General features: G+C 46.9%; 1 protein-coding gene across 1 annotated transcript in view; it reads left to right on the top strand.

The window, feature by feature from the left end:
* Positions 1-615: 615 nt before the first annotated feature.
* LOC129713932 (interleukin-2 receptor subunit beta-like) overlaps positions 616-17,891 on the top strand; it is a 45,027-nt gene continuing 27,751 nt past the window's right edge. The window contains exon 1 of the mRNA XM_055663340.1: positions 616-1,078. The gene's annotated coding sequence lies outside the window, so the exon portion shown is untranslated. The remainder of the gene's footprint in view (positions 1,079-17,891) is intronic.

Genomic DNA, 17,891 nt, shown 5'->3' with positions numbered 1-17,891 from the left:
TGTGATCATGGCTGATCGTCCCCTATCAATAACCCATGCCTGCCTTCTCCCCCTATCCCTTGACTCCACTAGCCCCTAGGGCTCTAACTCTCTCTTATATCCATCCAGTGACTTGGCCTCCACTGCCCTCGGTGGCAGGAAATTCCACAAATTCACAACTCCCTGGGTGAAAAAGTTTTTTCTCACCTCCGTCTTAAATGACCTCCCCTTTATTCTAAGACTGTGTGGCCCCTGGTTCTGGACTCGCCAAAAATTGGGAACATTTTCCCTGCATCTAGCTTGTCCAGTCCTTTTATAATTTTATAATTTTCTATAAGATATTCCCCTCATCCTTCTGAACTCCAGTGAATACAAGCCTAGTCGTTTCAATCTTTCCTCATATGACAGTCCCGCCATCCCAGGGATCAACCTCGTGAACCTACGCTAGTTGAGTAGAGGGGCCTGTTTCCATGCTTATTTCCCAGAGACAGTTCTCCACCCCACCCCCACCCTACTCCATCTAAGGTTGCAAGAAATTGCATAGAACAGTCCAGACTATCACACAAACCAACCCCCCGTCCATGGATTCCATCCACACTTCATGTTGCTTAAATAACCCTATAATAAGAGATGGTGCCTAAATGACCCTATAATGAGATGGTGCCTAAATGACCCTATAATGAGATGTTGCCTGTCCTGTTGAGTTACTCCAGCACTTAGAGTCTTTTTTTTTGTGTAAGCCAGCATCTGCAGTTCCTCGTTTCTACCACGGCCAACATAGTGAGTGGCAAAGTGCTTTGTTAACTAACCACTGCCGTGGTACTGCAGGCAGGAGGGGCTTCCACTCACCAACCCCCACCTCCCCATTGCCATCAATGATCAGCACACTACCACCCACAAGACATCTCCGCTGCTCAACCGCAGCCGATGTTATCCTGTCTATCCACAACCGCTCGCCCCACACGGTCATAAAGCGAGCAGCACTGCAAATCAGACGCGCCACAAATCAGACGGACAAACTCTGAAGGACATCCTCTGCTTGTACTCCGAGCTGCCTCGGGATCATCCACCGCCTCTCTACTGGACCCCCTCCAACGAGGTGACTATGCTTTCCTTCCTCGTTCTGCTTTGGCTCGGCATGTGCGCTGCCCAACTGCATCCCCGACAGTCCCATCCCGACACCAGATGGAACAAAATGCTGGAGTAACTCAGCGGGACTGGCAGCAACTCAGGAGAGAAGGTTTCTGGTCGAGACCCTTCTCCAGAGACGCTGCCTGTCCCGCTGAGTTACTCCAGCTTTTCGTGTCGATCTTCGGTTTAAACCAGCATCTGCAGTTCCTTCCTACCGAGTCACCCGTATTGAATCTCAGTGTAATCAATAGACGCGGCATAGAACATTGTGTGAGTTGATGATATAGATATGAAGTTTATTGACACCTGTTCCGAGGTACAGCGAAAAGCTTTCATTGCGTGGTATCCAGTCAGCAGAAAGAGAAGAAATGATTGCAATTGCCGTCCACAGTGTACAGATACATGATAAAGGGAATGATATCGAGTGCAATGTAAAGCTAGCAAAGTCCGATCAAAGATGAAGAAGGGTTTCGGCCCGAATGTTGCCTATCTCCTTAGCTCCATAGATGCTGCTGCACCCACTGAGTTTCTCCAGCATTTTTGTCTACCTCCGATCAAAGATAGCCCGAGGGTCTCACAAATTGCTGGAGGAACTCAGCATGCTAGGCAGCACCTAGGGAAGAGGACGTTTCAGGTCAGGACTGAAATAGTGTCAATAGACAATGGACAATAGGTGCAGGAATAGGCCATTTGGCCCTCTGAGCCAGCACCGCCATTCAATGTGATCATGGCTGATCATCCCCAATCAGTACCCCGTTCCTGCCTTCTCCCCATATCCCCTGACTCCGCTATTTTTAAGAGCCCTATCCAGCTCTCTCTTGAAAGCATCCAGAGAACCTGCCTCCACCGCCCTCTGAGGTAGAGAATTCCACAGACTCGCCACTCTCTGTGAGAAAAAGTGTTTCCTTGTTTCTGTGATAGTCCCAGCATCAGCTACCTCCTCTGGCAGCTCGTTCCGTATGCCCACCACCCTTTGTGTGAAAACAAAAAGTTGCTCCTCAGGTTCCTATTAAATCTTTACCCCCCTCACCTTAACCCTACGCCTCCTGGCTCTCAATCCCCCCCCCCAACTCTGGGCAACAGGTTCCTCTGCTCTTGATAACAGCCTCATCAGTCTCTGCGCAAAGTCTACAGCAATGAGATTGGGTTATTGCACTCTAATTAATCACTATTGCGCACACACACACACACACACACACACACACACACACACACACACACACACACAGTGAACCTTAAGAATCTGAGATGTAATTACATGGTAAATGCTTAGAGGGCATTCTATCTAGTGGAGGTATCTAGATCAGGGAGGGATACATTTGGGATAAGGAGAACTCAAAGCCTGGATAGAGTGGATGTGGAGAGGATGTTTCCACTAGTGGGAGAGTCTAGGTCCGGAGGCCACAGCCTCAGAATTAAAGGACGTTCCTTTAGGAAAGAGATGAGGATGAATTTCTTTAGTCAGAGGGTGGTGAATCTGTGGATTTCTTTGCCACATAAGGCTGTGGAGGCCAAGTTAGTGGATATTTTTAAGGCAGAGATAGATAGAGTCTCGATTAGTACGGGTGTCAGGGGTTATGGGGAGAAGGCAGGAGAATGGGGTAGGAGGGAGAGATAGATCAGCCATGATTGAATGGCGGAATAGACTTGATGGGCCGAATGGCCCAATTCTGCTCCCATCACTTATGAACTTATAAGGTGGCAACAGCGACAAGGAAGAATATCTGCTGTCAAGTTGTAATGAGAGCTGAGGAGACAGATCATTAGATATGTTAGATATCATCAGTCAGAAGAAGGGTTTCAGCCCAAAACGTCGCCTATTTCCTTTGCTCCATAGATGCTGCTGCACCCACTGAGTTTCTCCAGCACTTTTGTCTATATTAGATATGATCAATGTGGATGTCAATGCAGATGATAATGGATGTCAATGTATGAATCTGATGTATGGTGGAGGAGGCTCGAGAGGCTTAGTTTAATGTTCATAAGAGATCGGAGCAGAATTTGGCCATTCGGCCCATCAAGTCTACTCCACCATTCAATCATGGCTGATCTATCTCTACCTCCTAACCCCATTCTTCTGCCTTCTCCCCATAGCCCGACACCCGTACTAATCAATAATCTATCTCTGCCTTAAAAATATCCACTGACTTGGCCTCCACAGCCTTCTGTGGCAAAGAATTTCATGGCAAAGAATTCACCACCTTCTGACTAAAGAAATCTCTGCCTTAAAAGTTCCTTGTGTCTTTCTATCTGGTTCTTGATTCCCCTAATCTGTTTAGTTTAGTTTAGAGACACAGCGCGGACACAGGCCCTTCGGCACACCGAGTCCGATACGACCAGTGATCCCTGCACATTAACACTATCCAACACTAGGGACAATTGAGCACCTGGCACCTTGGTCAGCATGGACAAGACGGGTCAAGGGCCCCGTTTCCAATGCTGTGTGACTCATAGATAGATAGATAGCCTTTTATTGTCATTCAGACCGAAGTCTGAACGAAATTGCAGCAGTCATACATATAATACCATACAATAAAACAACAATAAACACATATTAACATGAGTTCATAAGCGATAGGAGCAGAATTAGACCATTCGACCCATCAAGTCCACTCCACCATTTAATCACGACTGATCTATCTCTCCCTCCTAACCCCATTCTCCTGCCTTCTCCTCCCATAGCCCGACACCAGTACTAATCAATAATATATTTATCTCTGCCCTAAATATATACACTGACTTGGGCCTCCACAGCCTTCTGTGGCAATGAATTACACAGATTCAAACATTGGCTAACTCTTGACTTCAATTCTTAAAAACGACTTAAAAAATAAGGCATTGTTACAGATTCAGATTCAATTTTAATTGTCATTGTCAGTGTACAGTACAGAGACAACAAAATGCATTTGAGACAACGAAATGCATTTCGTTGTCTCAAAACTTACCTGAAATTGATTCCTGTTTTTCCTACTGGTTTCATTTCCCCAAACGATCCTTGCAATAAAGTATTATCGGTACTGTACTAACATGAAGAGATGAGTTGACCCAAGCACAGAGAAGATACAGGAGTAACTTAAATTGCATTTAAAAAAGGCTTTTAATAGATGAATCGCAATATTACAAGCATCTAAAGCGCAACATGCAAAAAAAAATACAAGGCTGTGAAAAGATATGGACAAACACCAGAATTTAAATAGGGAACTCAATTAAGCCACACAGATGATAATGACACACAGGTGAACAGAGTTTAATATAGTGCCCCCTGTGCTCAGCTGAAAGATCAGCAGGCACCTCAACAGGTACAGGGAAAGACCAAGTGATCCTCTCCACCACCCACTTTTCTCTTTTTCCTCGGGATTACTTTACATTTTTAGACTTGAGAGATACTGCGCGGAAACAGGCCATTCGGCCCACTGTGTCTGCGCCGACGAGCCTTCACCCCACACACTAGCACTATCCTACACACATGAGAGACAATGTACAGTTAACGTACAAACCTGCACGTCTTTGTAGTGTGGGAGGGAACCGGAGCACCCAGAGAAAACCCACGCGGGTCACGGGGAGAAGGTACAAACTCCGTACAGACTCACTCGGGAGAGGGGGGATAGCAGTGAGTGGGCAGACAGGCCTGGGTAACAAAATGCCGCAGATGTTGGAATGCTGAAATAAAAAAAAACAGGAATCGATGGAAACTCTCAACAGATCAGGCTGCATCTGCGGAGAGGGTCAACATTTCACAAGTTTGTAAGTTCTTGGAGCAGAATTAGCCCATTCGTCCCATCAAGTCTACTCCACCATTCAATCATGGTTGATCTATCTTTCCCTCTCAACCCCATTCTCCTGCCTTCTCCCCATGACCTCTGACACCCTGAAATTTCAAATTCACAGTAGTTTCAACATCACCACTGATCCTATCTGAACCAAGCCTGAACCATCCTACCACAACTAGAGAGCGGTCCTGAACTACTATCTATCTACATCATTGGAGACCCTCGGACTATCTATGATCGGACTTTACCTTGCACTCAATGATATACTCATTATTCCCTTTATCATGTATCTGTCGAGTGTGGATGGCTCAATTGTAATCACATGTAGTCTTTCTTCTGACTGCCTTAAAAATATCCATTGACTTGGCCTCCACATCCTTCTGCGGCAATGAGCCCCACAGATTCACCACCCTCTGACTAAAGAAATTCCACCTCATCTCCTTCCTAAAGGAACGTTCTTTAATTCTGAGGCTGTGGCCTCTGGTCCTCGCCTCCTCGACTCTCCCAACAGTAGAAGTGATCCTCTCCACCACCCACTTTTCTCTTTTTCCTCGGGATTCCAGCACCTGCAGTTCCTTGGGGCGTTTCTCCCATCGATAAAAACCCAGCTGTTCGCTGTCTGGGACTGAGGGAAGAAACCAGTTTTCAAGAGGGATTAGATTTAGCTCTTAGGGCTAGGAATCAGGGAATATGGGGAGAAAGCAGGAATGGGGTACTGATTCTGGATGATCAGCCATGGTGGTTTTGAATGGCGGTTGTCGCTCGAAGGGTTGAATGACCTACTCCTGCACCTATTTTCTATGTTGGTACGTTTCAGCTGACGAGGCAAACTGTAGCTGATGCAGAATATTTAATGTTGTGAAATATTAAAACATAATTGTAAAAAGCCCCATAGGGAGCAACTGAAACCACAACACATGACCTGATGAACCACAATGATCACCAGCAGATCCGGTAAATTAGTAGTTTTCTTCTAAATTAGATGAAGTGGCTTTACAAGTGTGTGTTTAACACTTTGTCGGTTGGATGGCGTTCTGACTCAGTTCTGATTTGTTACCTCAGCTTCATTCTCCTGACATTAATATATCACCAATGTTTGAAAGCACTGGGCCTGTAGTTTGGTTTAGTTTGGAGATTCAGCCGTGGAGGCAGGCCCTTCGGCCCACCGAGTCCGTGCCAACCAGTGACAATTTACAATTGCACCAAAGCCACTTAGCCTATAAGGCCCGCATGCCTTTGGAGTGTGGGAGGAAACCGGAGCGCCTGGAGAAAACCCACCCAGGTCACGGGGAGAACGTACAAACTCCGTACGTGCAGTGCCCAGAGTCAGGATCGAACCCGGGTCTCTGGAGCTGTAAGGCAGCAGCTCTACCCGCTGCGCCACCGTGCCGCCACTAATAGAAACATAGAAACATAGAAATTAGGTGCAGGAGTAGGCCATTCGGCCCTTCGAGCCTGCACCGCCATTCAATATGATCATGGCTGATCATCCAACTCAGTATCCCGTACCTGCCTTCTCTCCATACCCCCTGATCCCCTTAGCCACAAGGGCCACATCTAACTCCCTCTTAAATATAGCCAATGAACTGGCCTCAACTACCCTCTGTGGCAGAGAGTTCCAGAGATTCACCACTCTCGTGAATGTAGTATTCACGAATGTAGTAATGATGTAGTCAAGTCAAGTCAAGAGAATTTATTGTCATGTGTCCCAGATAAGCCAATGTGTCCCAGATAGGATAATCTCGCTGGAGTTTAGAAGGGAGGATGGATGAGTTTAGAAGGAACTCATTGAAACTTATCAAATAGTGAAAGACCTGGATAGAGTGGATGCGGACAGGATGTTTCCACTAGTGGGAGAGTTTAGGACCAGAGGGCACAGCCCCAGAATAAAAGGAGGTATCTTTAGAAAGGAGATGAGGAGGAGTTTATTTACTTAGATGGTGGTGAATCAGTGGATTTCGTTGCTACAGACGGCTGTGGAAGCTAAGCCATTTGGGTATTCATTGGAGTTTAGAAGGATGAGGGGGATCTTATAGAAACATATAACATTATAAAAGGACTGGACAAGCTAGATGCAGGAAAAATGTTCCCAATGTTGGGCGAGTCCAGAACCAGGGGCCACAGTCTCAGAATAAAGGGGAGGTCATTTAAGACTGAAGTGAGAAAAAACGTTTTCACCCAGAGAGTTGTGAATTTATGGAATTCCCTGCCACAGAGGGCAATGGAGGCCAAGTCACTGGATGGATTTAAGAGAGAGTGAGATAGAGGTCTAGGGGCTAGTGGAGTCAAGGGATATGGGGAGAAGGCAGGCACGGGTTATTGATTGGGGACGATCAGCCATGATCACAATGAATGGCGGTGCTGGCTCGAAGGGCCGAAAGGCCTCCTCCTGCACCTGTTTTCTATGTTTCTATGGTATTCTTTAGACAAATGACAGGTTTGTGATTGTTAATGGTGTCGGAGTTTATGGGGAGAAGGCAGGAGAATGGGGCAACAGGATGGGGGGTGAATGATACAGCTCTGGGGAGTGTTGTAGAGCAGAGGGGTCTAGGAGAGCAGGGACCATATTCCATGAAGGAGGCATCACAGGTAGATGGGGTGCTCAAAAAGCCTTTTGGTGCATTGGCCTTCATCAGTCAGAGTATTGAGTATAGAAGATAGACACAAAAAGCTGGAGTAACTCAGCAGGACAGGCAGCATCTCTGGAGAGAAGGAACGGTTGTCGTTTCGGGTCGAGACCCTTCTTCAGTCTGACCTGAAACGTTGCCTGTTCCTTCTCTCCAGAGGTGCTGCCTGTCCCGCTGAATCACTCCAGCATGTTGTGTCTATCGTCGATTTAAACTGGCATCTGCAGTTCCTTCCTACACATGTGGAGTATAGAAGTCGGGAGGTCATGTTGCAGTTGTATGTTATCTAAATGGTGGCCGATTGGGAAAGGGGGAGATGCAGCGAGACCTGGGTGTCATGGTACACCAGTCATTGAAGGTAGGCATGCAGGTGCAGCAGGCAGTAAAGAAAGCGAATGGTATGTTAGCTTTCATTGCAAAAGGATTTGAGTATAGGAGCAGAGAGGTTCTACTGCAGTTGTACAGGGTCTTGGTGAGACCACACCTGGAGTATTGCGTACAGTTTTGGTCTCCAAATCTGAGGAAGGACATTATTGCCATAGAGGGAGTGCAGAGACGGTTCACCAGACTGATTCCTGGGATGTCAGGACTGTCTTATGAAGAAAGACTGGATAGACTTGGTTTATACTCTCTAGAATTTAGAAGATTGAGAGGGGATCTTATAGAAACTTACAAAATTCTTAAGGGGTTGGACAGGCTAGATGCAGGTAGATTGTTCCCGATGTTAGGGAAGTCCAGGACAAGGGGTCACAGCTTAAGGATAAAGGGGAAATCCTTTAAAACCGAGATGAGAAGAACTTTTTTTCACACAGAGAGTGGTGAATCTCTGGAACTCTCTGCCACAGAGGGTAGTTGAGGCCAGTTCATTGGCTATATTTAAGAGGGAGTTAGATGTGGCCCCTGTGGCTAAGGGGATCAGGGGGTATGGAGAGAAGGCAGGTACAGGATACTGAGTTGGATGATCAGCCATGATCATATTGAATGGCGGTGCAGGCTCGAAGGGCCGAATGGCCTACTCCTGCACCTAATTTCTATGTTTCTATGTTTCTATGTTGGCGAGGCCGAATTCATAGAGTATTGTGTTCAGTTCTGGGCACCATGTTATAGGAAATATGTTGTCAAGTTGGAAAGGGTGCAGAGAAGATTTACAAGGGGTGTTGCCAGGACTCGAGATTCTGAGCTACAGGGAGAGGTTGAGCAGGCTGGGACTCTATTCCCTGGAGCGCAGGAGCTGAGTGAAACTCCACCACTCTGTGACTATTTTCAGCATCTGCAGTTCCCACACTCTCTCTATCAGTGCTCCAACGTAGAGCTCTCTCACGCCATCCACATCTACGATCAGATTTTTTGCGACCAACCTTTCATTTCAGAGTGGAAATTGCTCTGTGATACTCGAACAAAAACCAGCCACATCCGCCCTCAAATTGCGTAAATTCTGACGCGATCGCTTGCCAGTTCCCTAAAATCTCTTCAGCATCACATACCCGGTAGAAGGGGGGAATCTGTGGTCCCCTGTTCCAACGAGAGGTTTCGATGGAAACTTGGTTCAGATGTGTGAAGATTCCCCTCCACTGTAACCGCGCTGGTCTCGTCTCCTGGGAACCTTCTCTGTAAATCTTTCGCATCTGAAGAAGGGTGGCTGACTTGTTCACGACCCCTCCCCCCCACCCCCCCCCCCCCCCCCCCCCCCCCCACCCCCCCCCCACACACGCTGCCCTGCCCGACCCCCCCCCCCCCCCCCAGTTCCTCCAGCACTTTGTGTTTTTCCTCAAAATTCCAGCATCTGATGTTCGTCTCTCGCTGAGTTCCTCCAGCACTTTGTACTTTGCTCACGATCCTAGCATCTGCGGTTCCTATAGATCGATGAGTTCCTCCGGCACTATTTACTTTGCTCAAGATCCCAGCACCTGCAGTTCCTGTGTCTCAGATTCAGATTCAGATTCAATTTTAATTGTCATTGTCAGTGTACAGTACAGAGACAACGAAATGCATTTAGCATCTCCCTTGAAGAGCGACATAGCAAACGATTTGAATTAAAAAAATAATAATAATAGTCGGGGGGGGGGGTGGTGATTGGCAGTCACCGAGGTACGTTGTTGAGTAGAGTGACAGCCGCCGGAAAGAAGCTGTTCCTCGACCTGCTGGTTCGGCAACGGAGAGACCTGTAGCGCCTCCCGGATGGTAGGAGGGTAAACAGTCCATGGTTGGGGTGAGAGCAGTCCTTGGCGATGCTGAGCGCCCTCCGCAGGCAGCGCTTGCTTTGGACAGACTCAATGGAGGGGAGCGTGGAACCGGTGATGCGTTGGGTAATTTTCACCACCCTCTGCAATGCCTTCCGGTCGGAGACAGAGCAGTTGCCATACCATACTGTGATGCAGTTGGTAAGGATGCTCTCGATGGTGCAGCGGTAGAAGTTCACCAGGATCTGAGGAGACAGATGGACCTTCTTCAGTCTCCTCAGGTCTCGCTTAGATCCTCCAGGACTTTGTACTTTTCTCATGATCCCTAGCATCTGCAGTTCCAGTCTCTCGCTTAGATCCTCCAGCACTTTGTACTTTGCTCAAGATCCCAGCACCTGCGGTTCCTTTTGGCCCGTCGAGTTCCGCCAGCATGTTTGTGTCCACCTGCAGTTCTTTGACCCTCCAGCCTTGCTGCGCTGGTTTTGACCAGTAACCCCATGGAAAATACGGATCAGCCAGAGAAATAGACCGCGCCATTAGATCTGCCATCTTCTCAGCTTCACACACACACACACCTTCAAGCCTTCTTTCCCCCAATCGATGTGATCATTGATTTTGTCCACAGTGATTAGTGCGACTGCCTCAGTCCGTGGTTCGATCCTGCCCTTGAGGGCTCCCTGTGCCGGCCTTATTGTTGTTATACCCGGAGATATATATGACAATATTATTCAGAAACACCGTTAGTAATTTAATTGGTTGAATTCAATTTACAATACAATACAATACAATACAACGGTGTATTTGTCACATTGCACAAAAAGTGCAAGTGAAATGATATGTCAGCAGCGATACAATGATAAAGGGCACACACAAAAACACAATAAAATTTTAACATAAACATCCACCACAGCATTCATCACTGTGGTGGAAGGCACACAACCATCTGATAGAAACATTTCTTTATTTCTCATTCCAAAAAAAAGTTTGATCGAAATTTCGGTTCCATGCAGTCAATAGACAATACACAATAGACAATAGGTGCAGGAGTAGGCCATTTGGCCCTTCGAGCCAGCACCGCCATTCAATGTGATCATAGCTGATCATCCCCAATCAGTACCCCGTTCCTGCCTTCTCCCCATATCCCACGACTCCGCTATTTTTAAGAGCCCTATCTAGCTCTCTCTTGAAAGCATCCAGAGAACCAGCCTCCACCGCCCTCTGAGGCAGAGAATTCCACAGACTCACCACTCCCTGTGAGAAAAAGTGTTTCCTGTCTCCGTTCTAAATGGCTTACTCCTTATTCTCAAACTGTGTGTGTGTGGCCCCTGGTTCTGGACTCCCCCAACATCGGGGACATGTTTCCTGCCTCTAGTATGTCCAAGCCCTTAACAATCTTATATGTTTCAATGAGATCCCCAATAATTGAAATTGAAATGGCGTTACCATGCAGTCATAATAGTTAAAAAAAGCAATAAAGCACACAATTTTAATCACAATTTAACACAAACATCCGTCACAGTGATTCCCCTCCAGGCACCTGCTCACTGTGATGGAAGGTAAACAAAAGATGTATCTCTTCATGGTAGTGCAAGACATGGTCTGTAGTGGTCAGATTGGAGGTAGGTATGTCTTAATGACTTTATTAGTCTCTTTAAGGTTACACCTCACTCTCCAACACCCTGTAAATTATAGGATTACCGAATTGTTGGCTGCTGAAAGAATCCATAAAGAATGGATCGACTGGGCTTTTATTCACTGGAATTTAGAAGGATAAGAGGGGATCTAATAGAAACATGTAAAATTATTAAGGGATTGGACAGGCTAGATGCAGGAATAATGGTCCCCATGTTGGGGGGAGTCCAGAACCACAGGTCACACAGTTTAAGAATAAGGGGTCGGCCATTTAGGACTGAGATGAGGAAAAACCTTTTCACCCAGAGAGTTGTGGATCTGTGGAATTCTCTGCCACAGAAGGCAGTGGAGGCCAATTCACTGGACGTATTCAAGAGAGAGTTGGATGTAGCTCTTAGGACTAACGGAATCATGGGATATGGAGAGAAAGCAGGAACGGGGCACTGATTCTGGATGATCAGCCATGGTCACATTGAATGGCGGTGCTGGCTCGAAGGTCTGAGTGGCCTCTACACCTGCACCTATTTTCAATGTTTCTATGACTGTGCTGCCTGCATCAGCATGGTTCTGCAAGCAACAGGCGATCTCTGCAAGGATGCAGCATATGCAGGTCCGCAGGTCCATTGTAAAAATAGAAGCGGTGGTCTGGTTTCTTCTATTGTGTAAGCACAATATAGAAACGTAAAACTTAAAGGTCAACTACCCACAAGTGAGCCAGCTGCCTGGTGCATTCTCAGCAGTTGGCTATCTTAATACCATACACTTACAAAAACATGCGTGCATTTGTGTTAGTATGTGTTCTAGTTACCTTCTATATATCTCGTTCCCCTTTCAACTGACTCACAGTCTGAAGAAGGGTTCTCGACCCAAATCATCACCCATTCCTTTTCTCCAAAGATGCTGCCTGGCCCGCTGAGTTGCACCAGGTTTTTGAGTCTATCTCCCAATTTTCAGTTTGCTTCCTCCCCCCCCACACACACACACACACACACACACACACACACACACAAGCAGTCTGAAAAAACGTCACCTATCCATTTATCTCCAGAGATGCTCCCAGACCCGCTGAGTTACTCCAGCTTTTTGAGTCTATCTCCCATTTTCCAGTTTGCTCCCCCCCCACATACACACACACACACACGCACACAAGCAGTCTGAAAAACGTCACCTATCCATTTATCTCCAGAGATGCTCCTAGACCCACTGAGTTACTCCAGCTTTTTGAGTCTATCTCCCATTTTCCAGTTTGCTCCTCCCCCACATACACACACACACACACACACACACACACACACACGCACATAAGCAGTCTGAAAAAACATCACCTATCCATGTTCTCCAGAGATGCTGCCTGACCCGCTGAGTTACACCAGAATGTTGTGTCTATCTTCTGTGTAAATCTCCAATTCCTTACTACACACTGTGAATGAGCTGCTGTGTTCAATGAAAGACATAAGTAATTAACTGGTTGCCATGGGCTCCATACTGCTGAACAGCCTCTGTAGAGATACCAGATTCTATCTGTGGCTCCATTAACTGCAGTCGAGTCAAACCTGATGCTGTCCGACCACTTCCTGCTCTTTTCAGACGTTCAGTGTTTGAGTTGTCAATCTTTAGTGTCAATGCATGCAACAGCCAAACACCTATAGAGGCATCAGACAGCGCTTCTTATTTATATCTGCTTACCCCATATAGCTGTGGTCTGACATCTTCCACTCGTGGACTAAACATAGCATCAAAAAGCAAACAGCACCTCCTCACATCCAACACTGACAGCTAAACGTTACTCTTAGCTTCTGGCCCTGCACTAACGAGGGAGGTGCGGTGAGGGGCCTCTGTGAGAAATGGCGCTGGAGTGCGGAGACTCTATGCGTGCAGGCCCCAGGCCGACCCCGCTTGCATCTATTACGATCTTTCCATTCTTCGACATCGCCTCTTTCAGTCGTAATGCCATATAGAAACATAGAAACATAGACAATAGGTGCAGGAGTAGGCCATTCGGCCCTTCGAGCCTGCACCGCCATTCAATATGATCATGGCTGATCATCCAACTCAGTATCCCATCCCTGCCTTCTCTCCATACCCCCTGATCCCTTTAGCCACAAGGGCCACATCTAACTCCCTCTTAAATATAGCCAATGAACTGTGGCCTCAACTACCTTCTGTGGCAGAGAATTCCACAGATTCACCACTCTCTGTGTAAAAAATGTTTTTCTCATCTCGGTCCTAAAAGATTTCCCCCTTATCCTTAAACTGTGACCCCTTGTTCTGGACTTCCCAACATCGGGAACAATCTTCCTACATCTAGCCTGTCCAACCCCTTAAGAATTTTGTTGCACGTTTCTATAAGATCCCACCTCAATCTTCTAAATTCTAGCGAGTAAAAGCCGAGTCTATCAAGTCTTTCTTCATATGAAAGTCCTGACATCCCAGGAATCAGTCTGGTGTACCTTCTCTGTACTCCCTCTATAGCAAGAATGTCTTTCCTCAGATTAGGAGACCAAAACTGCATGCAATACTCCAGGTGTGGTCTCACCAAGACCCTGTACAACTGCAGTAGAACCTCCCTCCTCCTATATTCCGCATCCTGTTAGTTTTCTCTCTTGCACTGCCGAGCACCACGCCGAGATTATTGTCAGGAACGCAAGACTTGTCCCCAACCACTGCCGTTCCTTCCCTTCCATCGATTCCATCTACCCCTCACGCTGACTCTACTATTTTTAAGAGATGAGAAGAACTTTTTTCAGAACTTTTTTCACACAGAGAGTGGTGAGTCTCTGGAACTCTCTGCCGCAGAGGGTAGTTGAGGCCAGTTCATTGGCTATATTTAGAGAGGGAGTTAGATGTGGCCCTTGTGGCTAAGGGGATCAGAGGGTATGGAGAGAAGGCAGGTACGGGATACTGAGTTGGATGATCAGCCATGATCATATTGAATGGCGGTGCAGGCTCGAAGGGCCGAATGGCCTACTCCTGCACCTAATTTCTATGTTTCTATGTTTCTAAGAGCCCTATCTAGCTCTCCCTTACTCCTTATTCTTAAACTGCGTGTGGCCTCTGGTTCTGGACTCCCCCAACATCGAGAACATGTTTCCTGCCTCTAGCGTGTCCAAGCCCCTAACAATCTTGAGAGAGGTGAGAGTGTGGGCAGGTCATCGATGGTCAGCATGGGCTCGGCGGACCGTAGAGCACATTTCCGTGCTGTATCTCTAAGCTAAAACAAAACACCTACATCACCAAAACCTACCGATGTTTCTCAGAAACTTGCCGATGAACTCTATCTATCGCGAATCAACATCTTGTGAGCAGACGTCTGCACAGAGACCACAGTGTTCCCACACACTATTTGGGACAGTGTTGGTTGGGCTTACCCTGAATTGTTGGACCTACGTTAAGGAGATGACGTGGAGCTTTCTACCAATGGAAGTGCCTTATCTCCACATACCCTATCAGTCTCTTTGATCACCTTAAGTATGTCAGTAAAATCTCAGTTTTATTTTTGGCTGCTATGCTAGCAGTGGGGATGGATGACTAACACACATATAGAACACTGCAAAAAGTCCCAGTTGTAGAGACTAAGAAACTGCAGATGCTGCTTCATACACAAGGGGACCCAAAGCGCTGGAGTAATTTCATAAGCGATAGGAGCAGAATTTGGCCATTCGGCCCATCAAGTCTACTCGGCCATCCAGTCATGGCTGATCTATCTCTTCCTCCTAACCCCATTCTCCTGCCTTCTCTCCATAACCCCTGACACCCGCACTAATCAAGAATCTATCTATATCTGCTTTAGATATATCCATTGACTTGGCCTCCGCTCAGCCTTCCGTGGCAATGAATTCCACAGATTCACCACCCTCTGACTAAAGAAATCCCTCCCTGTCGAGGCAGCGGGAGGTGTAGATGTAGTCAAGGGAAGGGAGGTTGGTTTGTGTGAAGGTAGACAAAAGTGCTGGAGAAACTCAGCGGTTGCAGCTGCATCTATGGAGCGAAGGAAGTAGGCAACGTTTTGGGCCGAAACCCTTGTGCGATGGTCTGGGCTGCCTCCACAGTTCGCGCAGGTCCTTGTCCACTCTCTGTACTTCTGTGAAACAGTTTTCTTACTTCTAAACTGAACTGGTTCCCTCTAAACTCAAGGAGGAAGTAGCTAGCGCAGTATCACCCCTTCTCGCCCGCTGCCCACACACAACTCTACCTGGCCTCCCTGCCTCGAACGTACTTTCAGATCCAAATCTCTAACTGTGCTGCTATTTTGTTTGTTTTTTTGCCTTAATGACGTTGGTTTATTGTTTCCATTCTGAGAACGGCTGGCTGCAGATAAGGCCGGCACGGTGGCACAGCGGTAGAGTTGCTGCCTAATGACAGCACTTGCAGGCAGCGCCGGAGACCCAGGTGCTGTCTGTACGGAGTTTGTGCGTTCTCGCAGGCAACGCGTGGGTTTTCTCCGAGATCTCCGGTTTCCTCCCACACTCCAAAGTCGTACAGGTTTGTAGGTTAATTGGCTCGGGGTATAAGTGTAAATTGTCCCTAGTGTGTGGTGTGTTGATGTGCGGGGTGACCATCACTTCCATTGGTCAGTGCGGACTCGGAGGGCCGAAGGGCTTGCTTCCCTGCTGCTTCTCTAAGCTAAACTTCAAAAAGAAACTTTAGTTTAAAAACAATGTTCATGTTTAAAGCACAGATAAACCCTATGTAGTCAATGTAACATATGGTATAGGAAATATGTTGTCAAGCTGGAAAGGGTGAGAGGATGTTGCCAGGACTAGAGGGTATCTCATTTTAAGGGTTTGGACACGTTAGAGGCAGGAAACATGTTCCCGATGTTGGGCGAGTCCAGAACCAGGGGCCTCAGTTTAAGAATAAGGAGTGAGCCATTTAGAACGGAGATGAGGAAACACTTTTTCTCACAGAGAGTGGTGAGTCTCAGAGGGCGGTGGAGGCAGGTTCTCTGGATGCTTTCAAGGGAGAGCTAGATAGGGCTCTTAAAAATAGTGGAGTCAGGGGATATGGGGAGAAGGCTGGAACGGGGTACTGATTGGGGATGATCAGCCATGATCACATTGAATGGCGGTGCTGGTTCGGAGGGCCGAATGGCCAAATGTACTGCACCTATTGTCTATTGTCTATTGTGTGAGCTATAGGGAGAGGTTGAGTAGGCTGAGACTCTATTCTTTGGAGCGCAGGAGAATGAGGGGTGATCTTACAGAGGTGCATAAACGGGTATCAAGGGTTCTGGGGAGAAGGCAGGAAAATGGGATTTGGAGATGCAGGTTTGTAGGCTAATTGGCTTGGTGTAAATGTAATATGTTGTCAGCCGCCCTTGTATCCACTCGAGTCTCCACTTCACTGTTTCACAGGCACATATACTCAGACAGCTCGCAAAAAAATATATATATATATGTATGTATGGCTTGTACAGAAATTACACACCGTTCCAAATCTAGTTTCAAAATGTCTCAGTGTACTTTCACCGATAATAGTTAGGTGACGTTTCGGGTAGGGACTCTTGAGATGGGACCCAAAACCTTTGCCTATACAAGTTCTTTAGGGATGCCGCCTGACCCCGCTGAGTTACTCCAGCACTTTGTGTCTTCTCTTTCAATAGACCGGCATGTGCCGTTCCTCGTGTCTGCTCGATATGTGGAGTCTTGCATTCGCCGTACAGAGAAGGGGAAGAATAAAATAAGCATGGTTCATGTCTCTGACTCTTCGGCAGCGGCTGTCATTAGTCAGGCTGCTGAACATTTTCATTGTGTGGTTACAACATACATTCAAAATAAATTCGGCAGCACCCAGAGGGAAAAAAAAAGATTCACGCATTGTGGACACAATTTGCATAGTGCAAAGTCCAAAGAGCTGAGGCTCGGTTGGGTTGGGTGAACTAGTTTAGCACCTAGCTAGTGGTTCTTGGCTTGCTGCGTTGTGTAGTCCATTTGTCCATCTCTGCTGCGTATGGGCGTATGTGTGAATCTTGTTGCCTTTGCCGTCACGCCAGCCACAGTCCTGTTTTTAGTTAGCAAGCTCGCCGCTGCCCTTTTAACCCTCTCGTCAGTTTCCGCGCTGTATCTCTAAAGTAACGTGAAGTAAACGTTCTCCCCCCGCTGTGACCGCGCGGGTTTCTTCCGGATGCTCCGGTTTCCTCCCAAAAGACAAAGGCGTGCGGGTTTGTAGATTAATTGTCTTCTGTAAGTTTGTAGAATGCAAAACTGGGATAACACAGAACTAGTGTGAGCGGGTGATCGATGGTCGGCATGGACTCTGTGGGCAGAAGGGCCTGTTTCCATGTTGCATCTCCCAACCAAACTCAACTAAATTAAGCTTAACTAAACTAAACTTAACTAGGTAGACAAAAGTGCTGGAGAAACTCAGCCGGTGCAGCAGCATCTATGGAGCAAGGAAATAGGCAACGTTTCGGGCTGAAACCCTAACTTAACTACACTAAACTTAAATTAACTAATGGTATTTTGTTAGTTCACATGCTTGGTGTTTTATCATTAATGTTTTATTATTATTAATGTTTAGTATTTTCTGAGTCATTCGTAGCTGTCATAGTATGTCATGTTGTTACTTGTGGG

Source organism: Leucoraja erinacea, chromosome 37, assembly GCF_028641065.1.
Source record: "Leucoraja erinacea ecotype New England chromosome 37, Leri_hhj_1, whole genome shotgun sequence".
NCBI lineage: Eukaryota > Metazoa > Chordata > Chondrichthyes > Rajiformes > Rajidae > Leucoraja > Leucoraja erinaceus.
This window is presented reverse-complemented; position numbering and strand designations above follow the sequence as displayed.